Raw genomic sequence first — 9,889 nt, 5'->3', positions numbered from 1 at the left:
GACACCTTCCCTGCCCCCTAAGCTCTTTGGCCCCTTGAGTGTGGCTCTTCCACACAATACCACGTGTGGGCGCACACGTACAGTGCGATTGAAACTTCGTGGCCCATGCGCAGAAGCCGGTATTTTGTGGAAGAGCCACACTCAAGGGGCCAAAGAGCCGCATGTGGCTCAAGAGCCGCAGTTTGCCGACCACTGCCCTAAGCCATTCCAGGGTATTGTCCAACTTCCACTTGAGCAGATCAAGCCGGGCAGGTGCCATTCCTTTCAACAAATGCTTTCTGAGCATCGGTTATGTGCAAGGCATTTGCTCAAATCAGAGAAAAAACACACCACTAAATCTACTTGGAAACAAACCATAGCATACTCTCTCTGTGTTTCCTACAATCCCGTTTTCAAGAAGAGACAACTGGATTATAAAAGGAAAGAAATTATCTTCTTTTCTCAAGAACGGACACACACACACACACACACACCACACCCATAGAAAATAATTGTTTGTCCAGTCAGATTTACACATGCGTCGTGGAGATAAATACACTAGACCTGTCTAAATCTCAACTCCAATGTGCACCAATTTTTTTTTTTTTGAAGGCTCCACAAAGAAAGGAAGAGAGAAGAGGAAAACCGAACAAGAGCCCGGAGGAGTCCGATCCCTTTCGGTGTTGGCAGGTAATTGTTAGCAGAAATGGGCCGTAATAACCAGCCATTTCAGAGGAATGCCAATTCCATCGCATCCCGCCTCAAGAAGACCCAGGGCCCGCCTTTGTTCCTGACCTGGGCAGTTTTGAGACAATAACAATACCTTCTTTCAGGAATGGGGGGATCTGAAAGGTAGGACTCCTGCTCCCCCAGATAAGCACTGGCAGGAGAGGTGAGGGCTGGCCAGAGGGAGGCTGGGGTTGGCTCCCCGGGGTCAGCCAGGAGCCCCGCCAGGGCCAGCCTCTGCAGAGGGAGCGAGGTGAGGGGGCGGCAGGCAGGAAGCGTCTTGCCTTCAGAAACTTAAAAAGGATCTGCACGCTCCTCCCTGTGCCGGGGCAGCCAAGGCCTCCACGGTGGCAGCCAGCGGAGCCTCTGGGACCGGGACCGGGACCGTCCCTGCCCGCCCTGCAGACCGTCTGGGACCGTTTCGGGCAGCTGCTTCCTTCCAAGAGTCTGAGGTTGAGGGTTTGGGTGAGCTTGATGGGCAGCCTTCCTCCCCCTCCCCTTACCTTTTTATTCACAGTTTCCAATACACAAAGCACTTCATGACGGCCATGGAAACCTCTGTGGCCACAGAGTGAGAGACCAGCTGTGACCAGTGGCAGGCAGACCCGGGACGGCCCAGGCGAGCGTCTGACTATGTGGCACGGACGCGTGGCTTTCCCTTTTCCCAGTCGGGTCCCCAAAGTGGCGTTTCTCTGCAAAAGGGAAGACTGACAGGGGCCTGCGCAGGGCGTGGCATGAGGGATTCAGGAATGAAGGTGCCCTTGAGCCGGTCACCTGGGGGAGCCGCCCCGCGCGGGGCCAGGCCTCTCGGAGCCTTTGTGAGATGCTCGTGGGGTGAATGCGTGGGGCGTTTTTAAAGGGCTCCGTGTCATCCTTAGGAGGCACTGCATGTTCCCAGAGGCAGGAGACCCGGCGTGTGAATCTGCCTTTGTTCTCCTTCCATGGGGCTCCCCGGCTCCCCTGAGAGCATCCGGGCTCGGGGAGCGGCCCTAAAACACGCTACTAACCTAACTGACCTTTCTCTTTTGAACTCTTCTCTCCCTAGCAATTGCCTTTACCCCACCCCCACCCCTTTTTCATTTTTTCCCAACCTATGATACAAGGGTAATTAACGGGCAAACAAGACTGAGTCCAGCCGAGTTCTAATCTGGCTCAAGAACAGTAGACAGGACATCGGCCTCGTCAGCCACCCCCATGCCCACCCTGTCAGCTTCCTCCTTCCTTCAACCAGCATCCCAGCCCTCTCCCCGCATGCTGACCACCATCGAGCTGTCACCACTCAGACCAGGTGGCAACCAGAGGGCTCTCATCTTGACTCCTCCCCAAGAGAGCGTGTCTTTCCCCTCCATGGCCCTTCAGTGTCAGGCGACCCATCGGGGGTCTGGGCAGAGGGGGGATGGCTCTAAGGGCCCCCAGCCAGCCCCCCATGGGAGGGGCAGACAGTCCCTGAGGTCACCAGGCCAGCCCTTCAGCCACGGCCTATGCCACAGGCAAGACAGCCACTGGGTCTGATGACTCCCAACAGCCCCCTCTTCTCCTTCCCAACTCAGCATCCTCCCTTGACAGTCTTATATGGGGACTGTCCCTCCCAAATGTGAGTGAACATCGCCCCATAAAACACTGAGTCCAAAGGACATAAGGCCAAAAAGAAGTAAGGCCACAGGTAAATAGCTTCCCTCACGGGGGAATACGGATGGTCACGGCATAGCCCATTCGGTCTGCTAAGCATCAAGCATCCAAGAGTTGGCAGCCATTGTCTCCTTGTTTCCCTGCTGCTGTTGTCAGTGTCGGTTTTTGCCCCTTAACACCGAGAGCGTGGACAGGTGAATTAACCGATTGAAATCTCAGTTTTCTCATCTGCTCAATGGGGGGAAGGATAAGAACAACCGCAGAGGTTTTCTGGGGGAGAGTCGGGTGATACACAGAGGCTAAGAGCCCTCTGCAAAGGGCTCTGCAAACATTTCTTCTTACTAATAAGAAGCAGAAAAGAAGAGGGAGGGGGTGATAGTGGAGGGCCCCAAGGACGTCTCCAGGCTGCGGGGGTGGTGACATCCCAGGTCTGGTTGGTAGAACACAGTCATTTTGAAAATCCGGACGTGCCTCAATCAAGATGTAAAAAGGCTGCCGCATAACCCAGAAGAAAGAAGCCGCCACACACACTGGAGCGAAGTGTGTCCCGGGGAAACCAAGTCAGTCAAGGCACCAGGGCCGCAAACCCAGCGCCGAACCCCGCTGGGCAGACGAGAGGACATGAAAAGCAGGGAAGACACGTTGGCCGTGCCTGGTTCAAGTCACGCTCTGTTCTCGGCTCCTCAAGACCCAGGCGACCAAGTCCTGATTAGGAGAGAAGGGAGGCGATAAGATCAGAGACACGCTTCACAAAAGCACGGAGCCCCAGTTTCTCCCCGTGACCCACAAAGGAGCCCGAGCCCAACCGGAGCGCAGGGAGAACAATGGGAACGTGGGGGAGTGGGCTCGCTGGAGCCAGAGCTCCTGGGGACAGCAGCGCGAGGAGTGCCGTGTGCCAGGGCTCACGGGGGAGGCAGGCGCGCACCCCAGCTCCGGGCTGGGTCTGCCTCTCCCATCAACGGCGTGGCCTTGAGCTCGCTCCACGCTACTTGCAGGGCTCCTGCGTCCGCACATGAAAAGCAAAGAGAATAGAGTCGATACCTAGATGCGAGGGCACTGGGGAAGCAGAGGCAGGAAGCAGCAGCAAGCAATATTCATTTGCAACAGGATTGTTTTTGCAGCAATGGGTGGGAAAGCACAAGAGCAGGGGAACGCGTGTGGTTTGGAGTGATGTGTGTGTGCGGGAGGAGAGAGGCTAGGGTGTGTACCCCAAGGTCCCCTCGCCTATCGCCCCTCATGTTCAGTCGGAACCGTGTGGCACCGCGATGAGTGAGTCCAGGCGCTCATGGGTTATGGGGGCAAAGGGATGGGAACCACGCGTGTGATGGCAGTGGACGCGGGGCCCTGGACAGGCAGGGGGAATACAGGCTCCAAACAGACCAGACGGAGGCCGAGCCAGAGGCTTCCCCTCCCCAAGCTGACACCCCCCTTCCTTCCATGGGTGGCTGCCCATTGGCTGGAGGACGATGCCCATCCTTGACCCTCACTGCATCGCCCCACCCTTCTGAGCAGCAAGGCCCACCCATGAGCAGCAGAAAGCTGTGGCTCCTGGACAGTTCATCACAAACGAAGACAGCTCATCACGAATGAAGACAGTTCATCCCTAATGAAGACAGTTCATCCCGAACGAAGACCCGCCTGATCAAAAATAGACCCAGAGACCTAGAAGCATGAACAGACCGGTGAACCTCGGAGGGAAGGCAGGAGAAGGTGGGTGGGAAGAGATCAGCCAACGAACTTGTGTGCATATATGCATAACCCATGGTCACAGACAATGGGGTGGGGGATGGGAGCGGGCTGAAGAGGTTAATGGGGGGTAAAGGAGGACCTATGTAATACTTTCAACAATAAAGATTAAAAAAAAAAGACCTGTAGCAGTGAACTCCGCCCACCCCACCCTCAAGCCCATTCAATTGTTCCTGAAGCCAGTGTTTCTCCCCGTTACTCATTTCCCCCCGCCTCGCCTCCTCCTCCACTGCTTCCAAATAGATCTGAGTGTGGAATTAGGGACCCGGGACGGGGTGGCAGTGGCTGACCTTGTTTTCCGAATGCTTCTGGTTGACAAAGGTGTAGGGGGCATCGCAAGAGTCCTGAGAGTCCCCAGAGATCATAGAGCCGTGTCCACGTGCACACACGTTTTGCTCTCTTTCCCTTTAAATCTCAGCCCCCAGAAGCAGCTTTGGGGGGACTCGGGCTCCTGGGACCGCAGTCCCTGGGGGAGGGACTCCATCTGGGAGTGATTAGCCGGCAGATTTCAGGTAGCTCCCACCACACGTGCAGCCCACATGACACCCCCTAATTCCGTACCCACAGCTCTCCTTCTCCAAACAAACAGCAGCTCCGTTTGCAGAGAAAAGAAAACGCCTTCCTTAGAGGAGCCAGGTCATAACCGGCTCCTCCGTGCCCACCCCCACCCCCTATCCCACAGCCCCCGACCACCATTCATTCAGCAGGCAGCCACCCCGCGGCCCCTCCGTGGAAGGCCTGCGCCTTGTGCTTAGAAAAGCAAGCAAGAAAAACGGGAAGAAAAAAATATTTATCGTCATTGTATATTTGGGTAGCGAGGTCCCGGGGTTTTTAGAGGTTCTGATATGTTAATAATGATTTCAGTTTGTGGTTTGATTGTTTTCTCAAAACCTGTAAATCCAGGCCAGACGTGTATAAAAGATGGCAATCTGAAAGCTTTCTACCCAACACTCCAAATATTCTCTGAAGGCGCAGCTCCGACGCCCTTTCTTACAGAGAAAGGTCAAAGGGTAGGGGATTGAGAAGAGGGTTCCAGGGAAGGAATCCCTCCTAAACGGCACAAGCAGCCATCTCCAGGGCACACGTGGAGGGCAGCCATAACGACATCCCATCCAACCGCCCGGGGTCCCACTCTGTGCTGGTAGCTGTAATCTACCATTAGATATTCATTGCTTTGGCTACATTTTGGTCATTCATTCCCTCGATGAACGTTTACTTAGCAAGGTCTATGTGGCACAGAGATTAGGGGTGTGTTCCTGTCCTCAAGGAGATGATAGTTCAGTGACGAGCATATAGGCGCAAAGAACCATGACAGCACAGAGAGGCACGCACAAACACGTAAGAACCCAGAGAAGGAAGCGCACATCTGTTCCTGGGGAGACTTCCAGTCTTCACAGAGGGGTCAGCATTTGAATTGGATCTCTAGCCCCCATGGAAGTCGAGCTGCCTCCGAGACTGAGCATACACTCAGCCTTAATAGTCATTTACTCCATAGTCTGAATGAGTCTCACATCCTTTCAAGGAAAACATCTGTTTCCTTTGATCTGGGAAAGACACCCTTCCCTGGAAAGGGAGAGGAGTCTGCAAACAAAGCTCTCTGAGGAAGTGTCCCCCGCACATGAGAAAGGAGAGTCTTGAAGATGGGGAGCAAGTCGGTATACGCATACATACAGGAGGACGGGGCCAGCTCCGCCCATGGGCCATTTGCGAAGGACAGGGAAGAGACCCGAGGAGTCAGGGCTGCTCTTACGAATGCCCATCCATAAGTCTTTCCCTCCTGAGGAAGCACTGCCTGGGATTTTTCAGAATCAAAGAAGATACTAATGTTTTCTTTGAACCCATTCATGTGTGTGGGTTTTTTGTGTTTGTGTTTGTTTTTTTTCTATTACAGTGTGCATTCGGTATTATTCTGTGTTAGTTTCAGATGCACAGCAAAGTGGATGTACTTTACAGAGTGGCCCCCCCGCTGCTTGAGGTACCCACCTGGCCCCATACATAGTTATCAGGATAGTATTGACTGTTTCATCACTGTGACTCTTCTGTAACTTCCAACTCGTACTGCACACTCCCTCCCCCTTTTCACCCATCGAACCCATCCTGAACTCCCAAAGGCAACCTCACTCACACTCATGGTCTGCTTGACTAAGGGACGCCCAGGGATTGAAGAGGGGGTAGGTGAGTACTCATCCCATCCCTCCTCTGCCTCCCCTGTACAGGTCAGCATCTTGGCTGACAAGACTAACCCAGGAGTTGCTGAAGCCGGTCTCAGGCCTAGTTGGGCTCAGGAAGGTGGGTCTGGGGGCGAATGCCCCACCGATGCCACACTGAAGCCCTGCTTTCCTCAGACCCGAGTTCCTGGAGGAGGGTCCGAATCCGGAGACCCTCCTAAGCGCCAGGAAAATAAAAAGCAATTAGTGACTTTTGCTTCGGGCAGAATCTAAAGGGGGAAAAAGAAATCTTGGCGCCCCGCAAAACTCTGCCTCCCTGGGCCTCTTCCGGAACCACAGTGTTCAGCCCACTCAGCGTTGGGCCAGTGCCACTCTCTCCTCCCCCAGAAGATTTCTTTGCTCCTGGAAAATCATCTGGAAACTGTCATCACCACTGTGCTGGTTGGCAGATGTCCCCCAAAGAGGGAGTGAAGTGTACCACACACTACAAGGCATTTCTGGGCTCGGACCAAGAAAGGGGGAGAGCTGGGTGGGAGCGATGGCTCAGGCGAAGAGCAGCACTGCCTGGCCAGGGAGAGCAGAGCGGGCACCTCGGGGGGCCAGGGGATGGGAAGGACTCTGACCCTGAGCCAGGGTCCCTGGACCACTTCTCCCCAGGCGGGGCCTTCCCCTCTGATGGAGCCACAAGCTGGGAGGCAGCTCTCTGTGACCCACGCGTTCCCTCAGAGCAAGAAAAGGGGAATCCATGGAAGAGGCAGAGTAAGCGGGTCCCGGAACAGGGAGCCCAGAGGGCGGGGCAGAGCGTGGGTGGCGGAGGCTGAATTCTGATTTAACATCGACAGGGAGACAATGACAGCGGGGACCCCGAGCTTGTCCCCTGTGGACGTCAGGCACATAGTAAGCCTCAAGCGATATTTGATGACTGTTGGGCTAACTGGGAGAGGGAGACAAGGGGAAGAATGACAGAGCGAGAGAGGATGGAGAGGACAAGATGTCTCCACCGCATTGCACCCAGAACTCTACTCTGTCACTTTGTGTCCTACCTGGGGCTCAGCCTCAGATCTACACACCGATTCCCACCCCCCCCCACCCCCACCCCCCCTGCCTGCACAGCCTCCATCTTCCACGCCTCGCACCTTTGCAAGCACCTGGTTTGCTGTCCAGGATGCCTCATGCATCTATGGCTCAAACGGAAACTGGATGTGGCTCTTTTAAGGAGATGCTGGAGCCAGGTCCTGGGGGGAGGTGGAGGGGGTGTGGATGCTGAGCATGTGGGTCTGAGCCAAAACCATCCACCCTGCCTGCCTTTCCTGCCAGAGATGTCAACCTCGGTCTGACACCACCTTTTCTGCTGGTTGCTGAGAGGAACTCCTCCACCTCGGAGGTGTCTCCATTGCTCCCAGGAGGTGAGACGCCTACATGGAGGGCCCTCTCGCACTCCATCTTGGTTTTGAAGAATAATAGATGCCCTGATATTTGCATCTGACACAGCCCTGGCCCGAGATGATACCAGGAACTGCTTATCCGTCATGTGTCACACATGGACATTAAGGCGGATGAGACTGAAAGGACTTCTGCCAACCAGAGCTGAGTTCCCTGAGCTTCCAGGCACCCCAACGGGACACGGTTTTGCCATCAGTCCCTGCCTGGTCCAGGCTTCGGGCTTCCCTCAGGTTTCAGCCAACCTGGGAAGGGGGGTGAGGGGATGGGGGAGGGGGGCGGTGCACTCCCAGGACTCTGTGGGAAGCAGAACAGTCTGTCCTTCCTCACACTTTGTCCTGAAGATAGTGACAAGGACACAGCGAGATTTTCTAGGGAGGAGGGGACACACACACACACACACACACATACAAAAGGCCTGTCCCTCCCTCCTACACCAGACAGAAATTCACACTCATCAAAATAAATAAATGAATGACAGGTGGGCAGAAGGAAAGAAAAGGGGGAGGGGACCCTGCTTTCTCAAAATCCCAGCTGTGTCTCCTGGAGGCTGGGAGGGCAGCAGACACACCTTTGCTTCTCTCTGCAAACACTCCCGGGATGGAGAGGGACCGGAGCGGCAGTCTCTGGGGCAGGCTGGCAGGCAGTGGGGAGGCGCACCAGAGCTTAATTTGAAATAAATAGTGGTCCTGGGTTGTCTGCCCTGCCCCCCACCCCCACCCCGACTTCTCCAAGGCCCAGGGCAGTCTCCCCAGGCTCTGAGGTCGCCCGCCCCCTGCAGTTTCTGTGACCTTACAGCTCGGAAAACCCTCCCAGGCCTGAGCCCTCACCCTAACTATGTTACTCTCGGGGGAAATTCCAAAGTTGGGGGCTGACCTCCCGACCTTGGCCCTCCTGGGGCCAAAGCGCAGCGGCCTGAGCAGAGACCAGAGGGCGGGCAACCCGGCTGCTGCGCCAGCTTCTGCCCCGTGCCTGGCCCAGCCCCCCACCAGGGGAACCCAACTCCCAGCTGGGAGGACGCCGGGTTTGGTCCCTAATCCATAGGTTCCAGACACCGGGGAGGCGCTCTCCGCCGGAGGTGCCTGCCGGTCCTGCCGAGAAAGACACCAGACACTTGTCTTTCCCTCGGTTACCTTTGAAATTGGCTACTAACAGCGTTTCTCCCTTTCCATGGTTTGATGGCAGCATTTCCCCCTTTTAATAAAGATCCAAATAATCAGAGTCCCTTCAGCTTGAGCTGAAGCCATCGCTAAGGAGCCCCGCGGTCCCCTGGGGGAACCGGGCATCCAGCTCCTTTCTGTCGCTGCGCTCCCTGGTCCTACCCACCCCCCACCCTCACTGGAGAGGTGACCGGAGGGGAGGCAGCGGTGCAGGTGCGACCCCACACCCTGCGGAGGCTGGGGGGAGGGGGGGAAGGGGGAGTGAGGCCCTGGGCCCTGGAGTCCCCGCTGACTCTATCTGTATGTTTAAGTCCGAAAGGCGAGGGCACCCTCAGCCAGGATGTCGGAGAGATTTTTAAAAGAGGAGCATTGAAGGGGGCATGGGGGGGACTTGGCCTAGGAACTTGCCCGCAGGCCGTTCTAGGGGTGCGCTGAGGTATTGACTCGCGGCTCCCTTGTGCCTTGACTAAAGACAGACGTGTTGGGGGAAAGTTAGGATTTGAGAGAAAGGGGGAGAGGGAACCCAGTCCCTTTGGGGCTGGAACTTCCCACGTGCTTTCCCCCCTCGGAGAGCCAGCCAGTCCAGAGGAGCCAGCAGTTCCGTCTGGGGCTCAGGCGCTGGTCCGAACCCCACCCCGTCTCAGGCCCCCCACATGGGTTACAGCCACTGCTGCCCCAAGACCCGAGACCCGCAGGCTGGGGGGACCCCCAGGAGCACAGGGAGGCTTCACACCTCCCTCCCCGCACCTCCCGTCCATCTCATCCCTCTTTCTCTCCGGAAACAGAAAATCGAAGAAAACCCAAAAGCTCCTTGGTCTTCAGTTCTAGGGGCCCGCGGGAGGGGGAGGGGGGACACAGGCGCCCCCGTGGGGAGAAACACACACGTAGGACTGCTGCGCACACGGAGCGCGCTTCCGGGGGTCCGCGGCCTGTGATGACACAGGAACACCCAGGGCAGGGTGTCCGGGGGTCACAGGTATTCACTGCGCCCGGACGGAGCCATCTGCAACGTTTCCTTTCCCTTTAGGCTGCAGCCGTCCA

The 9,889-nt window shown here is 56.3% G+C and overlaps 1 long non-coding RNA gene across 1 annotated transcript in view; it reads right to left on the bottom strand.

Annotated features, from left to right (window-relative positions):
* Positions 1 to 9,889, bottom strand: part of LOC106698190 — a 14,467-nt gene that overhangs the window by 3,020 nt on the left and 1,558 nt on the right. The gene's annotated exons all lie outside the window — the stretch shown is intronic.

The sequence above is a fragment of the Myotis lucifugus genome, unplaced genomic scaffold, assembly GCF_000147115.1.
Source record: "Myotis lucifugus unplaced genomic scaffold, Myoluc2.0 scaffold_146, whole genome shotgun sequence".
Taxonomy (NCBI): domain Eukaryota; kingdom Metazoa; phylum Chordata; class Mammalia; order Chiroptera; family Vespertilionidae; genus Myotis; species Myotis lucifugus.
Note: the sequence above shows the minus strand (reverse complement) of the source record. Positions and strands in the feature narration are given on the sequence as shown.